The sequence below is a fragment of the Macaca fascicularis genome, chromosome 3 (genome assembly GCF_037993035.2).
Source record: "Macaca fascicularis isolate 582-1 chromosome 3, T2T-MFA8v1.1".
In the NCBI taxonomy this organism is placed as follows: Eukaryota; Metazoa; Chordata; class Mammalia; order Primates; family Cercopithecidae; genus Macaca; species Macaca fascicularis.
The window spans coordinates 149,985,751-150,002,985 of record NC_088377.1 but is presented as its reverse complement, the minus strand read 5'-3'; the positions used below and the strand labels follow the sequence as shown (position 1 = coordinate 150,002,985).

The 17,235-nt window shown below is 41.6% G+C and overlaps 1 protein-coding gene across 50 annotated transcripts in view; it reads left to right on the top strand.

The window, feature by feature from the left end:
* Positions 1–299: 299 nt before the first annotated feature.
* NRCAM (neuronal cell adhesion molecule) overlaps positions 300–17,235 on the top strand; it is a 305,104-nt gene continuing 288,168 nt past the window's right edge. For all 50 annotated transcript variants that reach the window (XR_012432792.1, XR_012432791.1, XR_006696751.2 and 47 more), the window contains exon 1: positions 300–442. The gene's annotated coding sequence lies outside the window, so the exon portion shown is untranslated. The remainder of the gene's footprint in view (positions 443–17,235) is intronic.

The window sequence follows — 17,235 nt, the reverse complement described above, 5'->3', positions numbered from 1 at the left end:
AGGTGAGGGGCCACCCAGTCCCTCGAGGCGCCGGCGGCTGGAGCCTATTTGCTGCAGTCGCAGCAGCAGGGCGAAAGGGGGTTGGCCGGGAGGGGAAGAGGCGGGGGACGCCCGGGAGGAGTGCGGGGGAGGGGGACGGGAGGACGCAAAGGAGAGCCGGGAGTGGCAAGTGTACGGCGCGGGGAGGGGGAGCGGGGAGGGGGAGCGGAGAGGGCGGGAGCGGCGGGGGCGCGCGCCGGCGCGGGGCCAGCCTCGCTTCGCCGGGGTCGCTGGCTGACGCGCGCCGCAGTCCGAGCCTCAGACGCGCGGGCGCGGGGGACGGCGCAGGGGCCGCCTGGCTGGAGCAGCCAGAGGGGACAGCTTCATCGAGAACGGAGGACACCGACGGTCCAGGGTCCTGGGCAGTCACGCCACAGCTGAGCGGTGGGCGCGGCGCGAGAACGTAAGTAGCTCCCTGCGCGTCTGGCAGTGACACTGGGTCCTGCTCGGGGGTGACGGCCGGAGCGGAGGAGGACGCGCGAGGCTGCTGCGTTGTCACTGGGACACTGGCGGGGGGTTCAGCCGAGCGCTCACCCGGCTGGCAGCGCTGCAGGAGGGGCGAAGCAGATCTCCAACTCCTTTCTCCCCTGCAGGCCCCCGACACTGCCGCGGGCGCCGAGAGGGAGCAGAGGGACCTGCGCTCGGGTGAGGGCACAGCTGAAATCCAGCAGCGCCGGCACCCACCACCCCCTCCGGTCTGTGGCCAACTTCTGCTCCGCGCCCGCACCCCACGCTTTCCGGGAAGCCCTGCCCAGAGCTCTTGCTCGTGGGCAGTTGGGCATGGAGAGCCTGCGGGCCCGGCACGGCGGCTTCCCGGGCTTGGGCACGGAGGCGCGGGGCGTCACGCCACAGTGCCGGCGGGGCGAGGAGCGCGGGGGCCGGGCTAGGAGCGCACGGGCGTGTGCCTGTTCCGGCCCCTGCGGACACATCTGGGCGTGGGCTTTGTTCGGAAGTGCCTACACCTGTGCCTACCGCCGAGTTCAGGGGGCGAGGCCGACTTCGCTTCTCCACTCTCGCTGCCTGGAAAGGGCTCGGGGAATCGAGGCAGAACGAGAGAGACACGGAGGACCGAGGGGTGGGGCGCTTGCGGGGGCTTTGTCGGTCTTACAGGTGCGGGTCCCAGGCGTCCCCGCGCCCCGCCCTACCTCCAAGAGCTGGGACTTGTTGGGTTTGGCGCGCCGGGCTGGGGGCTGCCTGGGAAGATTGCCTTCTCAGCCCAGGCTCTTAGCGGTGGGATCTGGCATCCGCTCCGCCCGGGACGCTGTGTTGAGCCAGGAGTGATTACCCGCCCTGGAGCATCCATCTCGCAGCGAGCGCCATCTGCGCCGAGCGCCGCCCCCGACCCCCTCCACGCCGCGCGGGTGGGCGCCGCCGCATCCTGGTCCCAGGCGGTTGGCCAGCTCAGCCACTCCCGGCCCGCATCTGCTAGAGTGCGGAGGGGGACGGGGTGTCGCGGTACGGTGAGCCGGGGAGTCATCATTTCTCCCAAAGCGGTGTCCTCAGAGCAGCAAGCGCTGCCAGAGGGCTCCCCGAGCCCCGGGGCTGGCGAACAGGCCGCTTCCTTCCCCGCGGGATCGCCTCCCCTCCCGCCCGCGCCCACGGCCACATCTTCGTCCCTCGTACGCTAGAGGGTGGCCCCTGCGCCGCGGGCACCGAGGGAGGGCGCCGAGCGGTGGCGTTTCTTTCGCACCCCGCCTCTCTCCTGCCCCTGCCTTCGCACCAGGGGCTCCAGCCCTTGGCTACCACCTGCGCAGAACTGTCCTGAGAAGGAGCCTTTCTTTTCCTTTCAGAGTCCCTAATGGTTAACGCTCAGAAGTGCAGGTCTAAGAGACCGGGCCCTTCCTCGCCCCAGGCTTTTTCAGGAGGAGATGGAGCCAAGTGTAATGGGGCAGGAGGCATTGGTTCTGCACCAGGAGCTCCCCCTGGGGTGGTCCTGGAAAGGAACACGGTAACCGCTGAATACAAACGTCACAGGCTGGGCCGCTTTATGGAACTGCATCATGCTAACCATGCCCTGTTGTTAAAATATTGTAATAATGGCAGTACTTGCTGAAGTACTGAAATGGAGTTAGGCAACTGATACTTTCTGCTTTAATGGTAATGATAGCCAACCGGTTTTGAGAGCTTTAGATGTGCAGGGCGCTGCACATGTTACATGTATCATCTCATTTAATTCTCACAGCAACCCCATTTTAAAAATTAGGAAATGAAGCCTTAGAGAAGCCAAGTAACTTTCCCAAGGCCACACAGCTAGGAAGTAGGGGAGTGGGATTGCTTTTGTCCTTGTGCTTTACAATCCAAGACTGAGAATGTGGCCTTTTGGAGGCTTATCAATTTAGGGGAAACCTAAACCGCTGGGTGTTCAAAACCAGGGAGATACATTACAAGCCCGTTTAATTCTGAGCTCTGCAGAGCTCACAGTAGCAGGCAATATTGTAATTCAGAGAATCGTATTGTGGAATAGCCTTTTATTCCCATGTAACTCCTTTACATATTCTTTTCTTCCTGTTAACTTTGAGTATGTGGCTGTTAACCCACAATCCAACCCATTACAGTCACTGAACTATTCTTAGTAACCAGGACCTCTGTGATTATATAGATGTTCCTGGCACATCATAAAGTTTCATAAAACTTTTTTTCTTTAAAGAAAGAGTCCCCAGCCCTGAATGTCCTTTGTACACGGTTTTGACTGCAAATGAGTTACTCCTCAAATTGGATGTTGAGTTTGAATAGGACCCTAGTATCCAATTTTAGGAAATCATTCTATTTCCTAAATATATAGAAACATGTGGGGACATTTATGAAGATACTCCATGTTAACTGGTAGAAAAGGAGAATTTGAACCAAAGTGGAATCAGCTATTTCTGGAATAGCTTTTAGAATTATAATTAACTGATCAATTGGAAAAATTGATTTATTTTGCATTCATAATCCTACTGACTCATAGTCTTGTTTCAACCTTCTTTTTACTTTATTACAGGAAAGTTACTAAACATTTTACATAATCCAGGAATTTTAGAGCTATTAAAGGACTCAGGCAACATTGTATCTAACTAATCCTTCGAGTTTCAAAACAACTGCAGTAGAGCTCAGCCTTATAATGCAGGGTAGTGATGAGGTCTTTGGACTGAAGGCCATTGCCCTTACACCACATCATTTTTGTTAACGCTACAGTAACAGTGAATGCAAAGCATCGTTGGAAATGATACTTCCTGTGAGGCCAATACAACAATGATGGCAATAATCGGTAGGTGTAAGTGCTTCAGAAGTGTGAGGGGGTCCTGATAATGTATACACCTGTAGAAAATTTCAAGAATCATTTCAAATAATGCTTTCATGCAGGTGTAATTTTCCCTGGGTAACAGATTGAATATAAATAGACTCTACAGATATTATATTGTGTATGTACAAAAGAGTTATTCAATGGAACTCCACAGGAAGCTTTTCTGGTAAAAAGATTTCATTCGTTCATTCATTCATTCATTCTTTAATAAATATTTACTGAGAGCATGGCTTACTGTTTCAGGCAGTGGGGATACAGTGGTGAGCCAAACAGAATATCTGTTCTTGGAAAGATTAATTCTAATTTTCTCTAGCTACATACTTAGCCACACAGATTTTTTTCACATATCACAAATGCATAGCCGATGAACTTGCACAAACTGTAACACATTGACTTAACTAGCACTCATATCAAGAAACAGGGTAATGCACATATGAGAAAGCCTTCTTGTGGCCCCTCCCAGTCATTACTCACCCCAAAGGGTAACCACTGAGGCACTGAGGCTTTTTCCTTATATTCTCACCATAGATCAGCAACTATTGGAATCTCATCCTCATTTTCAAAGGGAAGCTCGGTACCATCTGAGAAGCTCGGTAACCCATAGCAAATTTAACTGGAATGTAGAGCTTCTAACATATTCTCTAGGAAGTTTTGTGCGTTTGAATCAAAAGATTGCTTTAGGTCAGTCTTCAACTGTTGCAATGATTGGTTAAGAGGAAATGATTTGAAAAGTATTAAATACATTTAGATATTCTTTTCCCTTAAAATTTTATGCTTCCCTGACTGAAGGAGCCCTTCTGGGAACCTTTCTGGCAGGTGAGGACAGAGGAGAGAACTGGATGCTAAGGGCAAAAATCCAGTGACTTATTTTATTTAAACATTTTACTGCATTGGCAGATGAAAAGCTCCTTCTGTTTAAAACAGCCTCTATGGCGATCAAAGGCTGAAGTTTCTTCGCCCACACCCAACAGCATTAATGAGACATAATTGACAGGTAAGGGTTGTATACATTTAATATGTACAACATGATATTTTGATATACGTATACATTGTGAAATGATTACCACAATCAAAATAATAAACACATTTATCACCTCACACAGTTAATTTGTGTATGTGTGGTGAGAACATCTCCCCAATTCCCCTACCCCCTAGCAATCACCATTCAACCCTCTACTTCTGTGAGTTTGACTGAAGTTTCTAAGAATAGGAAGATGTACCGAAATGAACTGACAAATTTTTATTTTTTCTCTTAAAATTGAAAGCTACAAGAGGAAGGAAATAGGAGAATGGCTCTACCTTCAGCTTCAGCAACTGTAAATCCTTCATTATCAGATTGCCTTTAAATGGGGCAGCAAATGCAATATGTTTATTTAAAATACATTTTTGCTAAGTTAGTTTTTTATTGTGGTAAAATATATATGACATAGGATATGCCATTAAACTATTTCCAAGTGTATACTTCAGTGGCATTAAGTACATTCACATTGTGTGCAACCATCACCACTATACCTCTCTAGAACATTTTTTGCCTTCCCAAATTGTAACTCTGTACACATTAAACAGTAGTTCATAACCCCTCAGCCCCCAGCCCCTGGCAACCAACGTCCTACTTCCAGTCTATGAATTTGACGACCCTAAGTATCTCATATGAGTGGAATCATACAATATTTATTTGTCTTTCTGTAACTGGTTTATTTTGCTTACCATAGTGCCTTCAAGGTTGATCCATGTGTCAGAATTTCCTTCCTTTGTAATGCCGAATAATATTTCATTGTATGTATAAGCCACATTTTGTTTATCCATTCATATGTCACATATACGTGGGTTACTTTCACCTTTTGGTTAATTGCAAATGATCCTGCTATGAACATGGATGTACAAATATCTGAGTCACTGCTTTCAATTCTTTGGGATATATACCCAGAAATGAGACTGCTAGATCATATGGTAGGTCTATGTTTTTTTTGAGACATTGTCATACTCTTTTCCGTAGTAACTGTACTGTTTTACATTTCTGCCAACAATGCACAAGGGTTCCAATTTGTCCACATTTTCTCCAACACTTGTTATTTTCTGTTTTCTTGATAATAGCCATCCTAATAGGTATGAAGTGCAGTCACTGTTACTTTTTTTTTTTTTTTTGAAGATGGAGTCTCGCCCTGTCACTCAGACTGGAGTGCAATGGTGCAGTCTTGGCTCACTGCAACCTCTGCCTCCTGGGTTCAAGTGATTCTCCTGCCTCAGCCTCCCGATTAGCTGAGATTACAGGTGCCCACCACTGTGCCCAGTTAATTTTTATATTTTTAGTAGAGACAGGGTTTCACCAGGTTGGCCAGGCTGGTCTTGAACTTCAGACCTCAGGTGATCCATCCGCCTCGGCCTCCCAAAGTGCTGAGATTACAGGCGTGAGCCACCACGCCCAGCCACTGTTACCTTTTAAAGCTGTAAATTAATATCTATTATATTCTGAACAGGTCATTCACAGCATTTCTAATTTATTGGTTTAACATTTATTAATATGGAGGTGTATGGTTTTCAAAAGTATTAATTGATTACATACTTTCTGCCGAGCAAGAAATTGATGCTGTGGAGCATATGTGTTGTAGTCCAAGTCCAGGATAAGCCACCATTGGTGGCATACATTCATGTCATTTTCCTAAAATGTTGAATTAGAGTACCTTTGTCTGTAATGCACTTGTGCTAAATGATTTTGGTATGAGGGTAAGTTAAACAGATATGCTTTTTTTTTTTTTTACTGCCGAAAAATAGCATTATTATTTTAATCTAGAACAAGAGCAAATTTGCCCCATATCTGAAAATAGAAAGAAATATTCTTATGCTGAATGTTTAGGGATGTACTGGCGTTGTAAATTATAGTTCCACGTTGGGCATTTCTCTCTACCATTGAATCTTCAAAGATGACAGCATAAACCTTCACCACCCAATTATAATTGCTTAGCTGAGCTAATAAAAAAGATGTGGTGTCAACTTAATTGACCTATTTTACTGGCCTACAAGACTGGAATTTCAAATTAGAAAAAGGTAATTTTTAACAGTCTGATGGAGGGTTTCCCTCAAGTGACTAAGAAGCTAGTGAAGATTAAAAAAAAAAAAAAATGCCAGTGGTAAAGGGAACAAATTTACAACCACTGATGTCCTGTCCTGTCCTGCACATACTGTCCTAATGGCATGTTCAGTTTGAACACAGGAATGACGAATCTTACTTGTATTATGTGCTTCCTGAATGTCTTCCATATTGCTCTGGACTAAAACATTGTTTAATTCACATGAGAATGAAAATGACAGGTACTGTCAGGCAAAAGTGATCCTTTTGAAATTCTTCTCATTAAATAATGGTAGGAAGGGCTGGAAACTATATTTTGAACATACATACATTGAATATATATATGTTGAAAATATATATGTTTAAATTTTATTATGTGCATAGTGTGTTGGTTCAAAACCCACTGTAACCAGAAAAAAAAAAAATCTATTCCTAGGGCAATCTGAGGGAAAACTGTAGGAGGTCTTCCACGGGGTAATATGCAATGAATTTGATTTATCTTTCTCAAGTGGGCTGAGAGCATTCAAAAAATTCAGTATGAGTATTCAGCATGTAGTGATCTTTTCTCCAAATTTCAACTTTAAAACTAATTTCATGCCACTTTTCGATGTCCTTGGCATTTGAATGGCATGATTTATGGCATGCATTTTTGACGAACATTTACAGACTCATATTCAATACCACTGACAGATTCTCTCTCAAGAGAAAGGGGAAGTACTAATCTTCCATTAATTATGCCTCAAGGTAAGAATGGCCTGTCCAAAGAGTTTCCTCCTGGAGTTTTTTGGTTCTCTGAGGAAGGATGGCTTGCGAGTGAGTCCGCTGCTGCCTTCCAAAACCTGGTGCGCCTTTTCAGTCCCTTACCTCAATAGAGAGCTACAAGGACAAAAGTGAACAAAGGAGGCCTGTTTTGCCTGCCCCACTTGCTGGGCTGTTGTCTTGGCCCTTTTCAGTGAAGGGAGGGGGGAGCTGGGTCAAAGTTGAAGAACACTGAAAAGGAATTCAAGCTTCATGTCGAAATTTGAATTATAGCTTCAGTTTGAGTGCCGAGTAGATTAGTTCGAATTGAAATTTTTGAATCTGTGGAAGCTTAAGTGACAGATGGTGTTGGAACAACCTACGTAGAGCTGGATGGCACACCCGAAATGTTGAGTGCCCAAGCGAGGCACTTGGTAAACATCTAGTTAACTGACAAAAGTTTTAAGACTGTAGGAAGTGCAGTTTGCTGCTGTACGCTGCGTTAAGACATTGGGCTGTGTGAATTAAAGGGAGGCCCCTGTGTCTGGCGCTCACTCAGATGCACTTGTCCCATCTAATTGCATTGCAAATATTCTTCTGACTGTTCTGCAGCTTTCCCCTCTATTATCTAGTTGAATAAATACAGAAATGCCCAACCAGCTTCCCTTGTAAAATTGCATCGCAGTGTTTTGGTGTTGTCCACAGATTGTTTTGATGTGTGACAAGATGCATCTGTCCTAAATATTGTCTAACCAGTGTTTTTTTTCCCAGATAAGTATATTTATGAAGTGTGATTTTGGCTTTCTGCTCCCGGTGGGAGTCCATCACTCTTATATTTGCTCTTGAAGTTTTTCCTATGGCACATGGTTTTCCATTCATTTTGTGAGGCAGCATCTGATTCAAAACGTTTTGGTAGGAAATGTTTTCTAGTGTGTGCATCACTAGAATAATAAAAGCAGCTACTAGGAGGTAGAGGGTACTTTCAATTTGGGTAATTTGAAATTCTTCCTGATATTCTGTAAAACTACAATTGGAAATGGAAAAATTGTAGTATTTGAAAACTGAAAAATTCAGAGTTGAAACATTAACCAAATTTTACTTTGGCATTTTTGACTACTTAAATGACTCAACATAGTCTTTTCTTCTGATGTTAGTAGCATGATGGCTAAAAGCCATTTTTGTAAATGTATATTTAGTACATTCAAATGAATATTTCTACTTTTAGGGAAATAACATTGACATGGCAATATTTGAACAGTTAGTAACATGGAAATTCAGACATAATAAATACTGTAACGTAAACAACACCTAATTTACTTCAGAATGATTATATTAACTTACACGGCATGTTATGTTTTACATGAATCATATACCTTGTGTGTTTCATGAATTTTAAGGTAAATTGCATTTTGATAGATGTGCTGGGGTTTAAAAAACTCCATGGTTATGTATATGTTTCTAGTAATGGTTACTGTGATGTGAAATTATAGTGGAAGGTAAATAGATGTCAGGGGTCCATTGCTGTCCTAAAACCATGAGCGGGGTGGGGAGAGGAGGTTTATTAAACAGCAGAGAGGGAGTGAGTTCATGATCAGACTTGTTTGCTGGAACTGGGAATGAAGAGTGGAGGTGAAGGAATGTGAAGGATTCAGATGGAGAGGAGGCTCAGATGAATAGGAAGAATTATGACATCCCCAAGAAGTGTCCTATGGCAGATGGAGCCAGAGAAATTTTCAGTGAAGAGAAAGTGAAGAACAAAATGCTGTAAAGGTAATAGCTTAAAATTTGAAAGAAAGAGAAAGGGAAAAGAATAAAAGTTTTTATGGCTATTGCCTGGCTAATGGAGAATAGTCTCCACTTCATATTATCACTCAATATGAAATATTTTAGAGATATTTTACTGTAGTACTTTGGGTCATTGAAGTAACTTGACATCATAAAATATAAATAACTCATAAGTCACCTTACAAAAATGAAATGTTATAAGACATTTACATTTAAAAGAAATGTATTGAGAAGAATTTACTAAGAATTGAAAGCTAAAATTATTTCAGCTTAAATTCCTAGCCAAGTCCACTCTATTTTCCAGCTGTTTTGTTCCTTTATGTACAGGTGGCCCCAGCTTGAGAAAGTTAGCATATGAAAATGTGAACTTTGGCCAGGCGCAATGGCTCACGTCTGTAATCCCAGCACTTTGGGAGGCCAAGGTGAGCGGATCGTGAGATCAGGAGTTTGAGACTAGCCTGACCAGCATGGTAAAACCCCTCCCTGCTAAAAATACAAAAACAAAAATTAGCCGGGCATGGTGCTGTGCACCTGTAATCCCAGCTACTCGGGAGGCTGAGGCAGGAGAATCACTGGAACCCAGGTGGCAGAGGTTGCAGTGAGCCAAGGTTGTGCCACCGGCCTGGGCAATAGAGCGAGCGAGAAGCTGTCTCAAAAAAAAAAAAAAAAAAGGAAAATGAAAAAAAGAAAAAAGAAAAAGTGTGAACTTATCAAACCCATATAGGGTGACTGTTCACATCAAACAGGATTCTTCACTTTGCGTAAGGATTATATGATGAGTGAGCTCTTGTAATGTATCAAAGTTCAATTCATGAAAAAATTTTCAGAAATATCTAAGTAGATAGTCTCTTGAAAGAGCAAATAGATACCAAGTGAAACCTAAGCAAATAAGGCTAAATAAAAATTAGTAAAGAGGTAGACAGGTGGGTCTGGGTGTGGTGGCTCACGCTTGTAATCCCAGCACTTTGGGAGGCCTAGACGGGAGGATCACTTGAGGTCAGGAGTTTGAGACCAGCCCGGCCAACATGGTGTAACCCCATCTCTACTAAAAGAATACAAAAATGAGCTGAGTGTGGTGGTGGGCGCCTGTAGCCCCGGCTACTCAGGAGGCTGAGGCAGGAGAATCGCCCGAACCCAGGAGGTGAAGGTTGCAGTGAGCTGCGATCATGCACTTGCACTACAGCCTGGGCAACAGAACGAGACTCCATCTCAAAAAGAAAAAACACACAAAAAAACATAGGTTGTAAATGTGGAGAGAATATATGTTTGTATAAAAATATTTGATATTTGCTCTAAATAACATTGAGGGGCCAAGTCTGCATGATAAAGGAAAGCAGATAACTAAACAGTCATCCAGGCATTTGGGGACCTTGCTTATCTTAGCTTTCCCCATGTCTTCTAACTTCGGAAACAATCCTTGCTCTGTTCTGCGAGGAGCCTGAGCTGCTCTTCACATTATGCATGGTGGTATGTATCTGACAGCCCCCAAATTTGATAAATGAGTGAGTGCAAAAGTGAATGACTGAATACATGAATATTGCAAAATGTCAGAATGTCAGGTGGATCTTTGTTGGAGAAAATTGGGGGGTTTTGTTCTTTGCCCTGGTTTGAAGACATAGATAAAGTCTAGACCATGAGAAACCAAACATTTATAATTTCATGCCTGGACTCCGTAGATTGTAATTTGCTTGCTGGTTCTAAATTAGGCACTTGAGCAAGCAGGTGAAATCATTCAATCCAGAAGGGTACTATTTTAAAAATTGCTGCTGTGGAGGTCTAAATGACATCCTTGTGACCCAAAAGAGTTCCTCTATAATTTTCTACCTTTGCTAATGGCAGATGATTCCAGATTTGCACACGGCTTTCCTTTTCCTTCACTGTCTGAAACTGGTGCTTGTCATTTTCCTCCGGAGGTCTCTGGGTGGCTGCACACTGACTGAGTTAAGCACTTTCTGAGATTGCTTTCTACCCTCTGAATTTGAAGAAATCAGAAGTGAGGCACACAGAACTGAAATGAAAAGCGAAGAGACTGGTATGTGGAACAGATCAGAAGCTCTCATGCTGTAGCTTTAAAAATGGAACTTTCTCCCCTAAGATGTGAGTTGAATTACAGCATGGCCTTTCCTAACTAGTTAGTGGGTTATAGGGGTTGGATTCAGGGCAGTGGTGCCATATGAGAGACACCTAGAATAAAAAGTTATGTAACATCTTTGGTTAATTAAAATTTGAGAAGTACTAGGCTACTCCACATAGATTAAGAAACCTCAGTACACTGCATGGCTTTGGAAAAGTTACTTAAGTACTTCTTTTCTTTATTTAGAAAATAGAGATAAAACACAAAATCTTTGTCACCACCCAACCCTACCTCACAAGGGTATGTGACTGTAACAAATGATGATAAAATGAAAGTGCTGAGAGAGAAAGATGACATAAATCTATGTTATTACGTAGAATGCACTTGACAGTTTTTGCACCAAAAACTTGCTTCAGGCATATGTATGTATCATATATTCTTAACAATATATGTGGCTACTTGATTTTGAATAAATGAAGTGGTCTTACACTGCAGCCTGGGAGATTGATACCCTTATTGATGCTGCAGGATAGGACTGTTCTCAAAACACGAATTATAATCTTACTCTCCAAAAAAATGATAATCTATATGTTAAAGTCATGTAGAGTCAATATGATAAAATGACAGTCAGCAAAGGTGTCAGCAGTGTTCCTTCTGAGAAGGAACTTTTTATTTTTCAGTTGCAGTCAATGTCCGTAAATCTAATTGTATCTTATTTCAAGCCATAATCCATTCATATTTTTTGAAAGGACAGTCAATAATTTTGTTGTGTGTCAGGCATGACTAACTAGCAACCCCATAAACCAATAAAGCATGAAACCATTTTAATATATTAAATTCATCTAGTGTACAAACTGCACGTACTTAGAAGTTTGAAATAATGGGAGATACATGCAGTGTGGCTTATGAGCAGGTTTGTATATACAGTTGAGGTATTTTGCATGAATTCCGTTCCTCTGCACCTCAGTGAAGAGATGGAAATTAAACATTGTAATCATTATTGACCTGGACTCTGTCAACACAGAGTTTTAGAAATGGGAATGTGTTATGTGTTGAATTATGTCCCTTAAAATTCATATGTTGAAGTCCCAACCCCCAGTGCCTGAGAATGTGACCTTATTTGTAGATAGGATCTTTACAGTTAAAGTGAGATAATTAGGTTAGGCCCCAATCCAATATGATTAGTGTCCTTATAAAAAGAGGCAAATTGGAGACAGGCAGAGTTGAAGAAGGCCTGTGGAAATGAAGGCAGAGACCTACAAGCCAAAAAAGGCCAAAGGTTGCCAGCAAACCGCCAGAAGCCGGAAGAGATGGGTGGAACAGGTTCTCTCTCACAGCCCTTAGAAGGGACCAACCCTGCCGACACTTGGATCTTGGACTTCCTGTCTCCAGAACTATGAAATAATAAACTTCTGCTGTGCAAGCCTTCCATTTTGTGGTACTTTGTTACAGCAGCCCCAGCAAACTAATACAGAATACAATAATAGTTCGTCTGTTTCTAAACCTATTCTTACCAAAAAAAAAAAAAAAAAAAAAAAAAAAGAGAGACAGGGAGAGAGAGAATACAGCTTTCCCATACCTCTGTGTCATATATCTATGTCTACAGAGTCCTCCCTCAGTATCCAAGGAAGATTGGTTCTCAGACCACCCCCTAACCCCCAGGATATCAAAATCCGAGGCTATTCAAGTCTCTGATATAAAATGGTTTAGTATTTGTATATAACCTATGTACATCCTTCCATATATTTAAAATCATCTCTAGATTACAATGTAAATGCTATGTAAATAGTTCTTACACTATATTGTTTTTAAATTTATATTATTTTAAATTGTTGCATTGTTTTATTTATTTATTTATTTAAGGATATTTTCCATCAGTGATTGGTTGAATCTGCAGATGCAGAACCCAGGGATACAGAAGGCCAACTGTATCTCTATCTCTATCTCATCATCTATATCTATATCTGAATCTATACCTACACCTGTATCTATTTATCTATCTATCTATCTATCTATCTATCTATCTATCTATCTATATCTGTATACTTTGTGTACCAAAGGAATACATATATAGTAATTGGCTGTTTAGAAAGTTATTCCTTGAATTAAGGCACAGAGATGCTGGGAGTGGTGAAGAGGGTATTAATTTTATTACCTGGACAAATGTTTGAAGTTGGTAGTTTAGTTGATTACCTTTTTTGATTATAATCAACTGCAACTTTGCTGCCTCCATCAAGTGTAAATTTTCATCACCTGGTAACTTAAAGGTACATATTTTGTTTAAGTCTCTACAGGTGCCTGTGCTGTGCCTTGGTAGTCATAAGGTTTCTTTCCACGTGAAAAATGTTACAGTTGCTGATATTTACTCATGCTGAGGAAAGCAAAGCCTTAAATGAGCTAGCTCTTGGACAACGTCAGCTTGAATGCTGTTCCAGTGGGGCAGGGTAAAAATGGCATTGTGGAGGATTTTCCAGCTAGCTATAATCAGGCAGCACCACTATCTATTTGGAGAAACAGAATTGTCAAGAGCTTTGCTTCAACTTGAATATTAATTTGAATATGCTGTGAACTCTAAAACCATTTTGGCTGCTCCTTTATGATGTCTGCCCACTTGGTGGGAATGGCTGTTCTTCATTCCTGCCAGCGACAGCCTTGTCTGTCTTGGATGGTGAGCTCCTCCAGGAAAATGACCTTACCTACTAATGTCATGTGTATGGCGTTTAATGAACTGTGACATACAAAAAAAGGGTCTAATTGTTTTAAATAATAGCAACGAGATTATTTGGTAGGAAGATTCTTGGGATGAACACTGAGAACTTTTCAATTCTGAGTTTGTGTCATTCACTGATCTCATTTTAATATATAGACCATTTGCCAATTTGGGGTTTCCTCCTGGTGAATATGTTCTTTCCGTGCTACAGACATAAGTTTATTTATGATCCTGACAGGAGTGACTAATGAGAATCTACCAACATCCAGCAGAAAATAATTTTGAATTATGACTATTTTTATTTCTCGCAGCTTCTTTTTAACACGTAAGGAAGTGAGGTGAAAATTGATTGACATGTTTAAGGCCCTAGACAGGAGCAGAGTACAGGCAATAGTTTGTATCTGAATATCACTGTTTCAATATGAGCTCTTTAGATCTTTTACATATTTGCCCTGAAAGACAAAGTTCTAAGGACAGTTTGAAAGATTTATGGATAACACTGTCATATTTGGTGGTTGACCAAAGTCTGTTTGCAGATGTACTAACATGGGACCAGCAATGCCAGTTCTGTGGTAAATCACCAGCTTTAGATACATTTTATTACTTTGAATGGTTAGTCTATATTTTCTTGCATCAAACTCACGTTTTAGAATTTTATGTACTAGATCACCCCATCTTTTTTCCTGTTCTGGACAACAGAATACATCTTGGAAAACCAGTTACTACCTGGAAAATGGAAATAGGCTGTGTTGTGGCTACCTGCACCTGCTCTGGTCATCATCTAAGCATAATTCCAGCCCTCCCCACTCCCTCTTTGGTCTCCTCTGCACAGTTAGAAGTGGGGCCAGTCAGGAATATGCATGTGTTATACACCTGTGACCAAGAGATCCTCCATCACGGAATGGCAGAGTATCAATTACTTGGAATGGATGACTCGTGGCAGCTGCTGTCTGTGACCCACCGGGCTCCCTGCCCTGCACTGACAGCTGCACATCACATCCTGTGATCACACTACCTCAGCCACCTCCATGACCAATTCATCAAAAAAAGGGGGCTGAGCCTACTGATCCCAAGGTATTATTGTATGGCACCCTGCTCCCAAGGTATTATATGTAAAGTTGTCTCTCTGAATTTTAGGAAATGAGATCACAATGATTTTTATAACTTATTACTATTAATAAATAACAATCATCCCTGCCATTTATTGGTTGCTTAACTATATGGAACACCTTAATGAATTATTGCATTTAATCTTCACAAAAACCCTTTATATCAGAAGCTAGCCAATTGTTTCTATAAAGATAGTACAAATATTTAGGCATTGTAGGCTATTTGATGTCTCCAAAAATTCTCATAGACAATATATAAATGAACAGGCATGGCCATGTAAAACTTTGGTTTCAAAATTGGTGGCAGGCCAGATTTGGCCCATGGTCAAAATTTTTCAACCTCTGCTTTATGCTATTATACCCATTTTATATATGAGGAAACTGAAGCTTAGGGAGTTTAAATGATTAAAATAATATAGCTGCTAAGTTTCAGAGCTAGGATTCTGACCCAAGGAATTTGACCCTTATCCCTCAGTTGTAATTCCTGCGCGTTACTGTGTCATGCTACTATGATAAATAACAAGGAAATGGACTTTTAGCTTCTGCATGTTGAGAGTTATAGTTATGACCTAAACTTCTAAGGGGAATGTTGTATAGAGAACTGAGTCCTGAAGATGCTATTTAGGCAAGCGTAGATAGTCTAATCTAATCTACAGTACATTCAAATGATGTAATTGCATCCTTGACTAATTGAAAAAAGCTTCTAAAGTTCTTTGAGTGATCCGATATTGTAGCTGTTTTAGTCAATAGGATTGCAAAAAGCAAATGACCCTAATGTTTAAAAATATGTAAATTATTAGTTTTAAAATTTTGTTTATATGTTGGGGGTCCAAATGTTACATAGTAAGATAACATTTGCATATTCTCAAGGAAAAAATTTTATTTTCACAAAAACAAATTATGCAGAAGAGTTTCTCCCATATTTAACATTAACTCCTTGAATGAGAATTCTAAAGGCTTTTATTTTCCAGGATGGACAACTCCTTTTGTGTTTTATTTCCATGGTAACAATTAAATTTGGGCTTAAGAACAACAAACCTACAAGATAACCATCCAGTTGACATGAATGGGCATCCCCTTAGGGAATTTGCAGTGCTTCATGGTGTCCAGATCATACCTGAAGTAGAATTACAGAGGCCTGTTGTGTTTTTTATACAGCAAGCTCTTTAAAAGCTGAAGGTTCTCAGAGTAGGCTGAAATTAGGAAATACTTAGTTTTAGATAACAGTTCAGCACACACAAAAATATTGTGAGCAGCCAGACCTGAAAGGCATTCCCAGGACACCATCAAGAACTCCAGAACTCACAGCTTCTGACCTTTGGGTGAATGAAATTTTAGGAAGTGTGCAGCTGGCAAAATGGGGGCTTTATGTGACTAAACATTGCTGCTCATACTTTGAGGGAAGCTCAAAATGGAGCCACTCCCTAGCAGAGAAATCTTTGGAAATCTGAAATCTTTGAGTATAAGTGAGCCTCCATTCATTACTAAGAAAGCTGACAGAGGAGTAAAACCCAACTAGTGGAAAAGTTGACTGCTGTGCTCTTGTGTGTGAAGTGGTTACTGTAAATTAATTGGTGTAACAAATTATAAAGGGTATGGTTGATGAATTTAGAAAACTTTTTTCTGTTGGATCAGTTCCTTAAGTCCTTGGCTTAATTCACTTAATGAAAAAAAAAATGTAACCCAAATTTAAAAATGGAATTATGGTACTATGGACAACATTTTGTTGTAAAATATATTTTATAACTTTATTAAGGTATATTTTACGTATCGTCAAATGACCCACATTAAGTACAGATGCTTCTCTACTTCCAATGGGACTACAGCCCAATAAGCCCATTGTAAAGTCAAAAAAATCATAAGTTGAACCATTGTAAGCCATGAATCATCCGTATACAATTATTAATAAATTTATAAATTGTGCAACTATGGTAAGCAGAATTCTGTTATGACCCCTAAGATTCTCACCCCTGGTGTGCATGCCCACGTGTGATACCTTCTTCTTGAGTGTGTGTGGGACCTGTGACTATGTTGGCATGTCACTTTCATAACTAGGTAACATTATATAGCAAAGGTGAAGGGATTTTGCAGATATAATTAAGGTCCCACGTCAGTTGATTATGAGTCAATGGAAAGGGAGATATCTTAGTTGGGCCTGAATTAGGTGTAAATCCTTTAAAAGGGACTGTTATGAGACCTAAGATAAATATTGTACAAGAAACTAAAAAAAGGGGGAAAAAAAGGATTGTTATGAAAGAGACACTCTCCTACTGGCTTTGAAGAAGCTAACAACCATGTTATGAATTGCTTATGAAGAAGGGCAACTGCAGTTCTTCATGGGGAACTAAATTCTGCCAACAACCTAAGTAAGCAGGGAAGAGGACTCCGAGCTCCAGATGAGAAAGCAGCCTAAATGACACCTTGATTGCA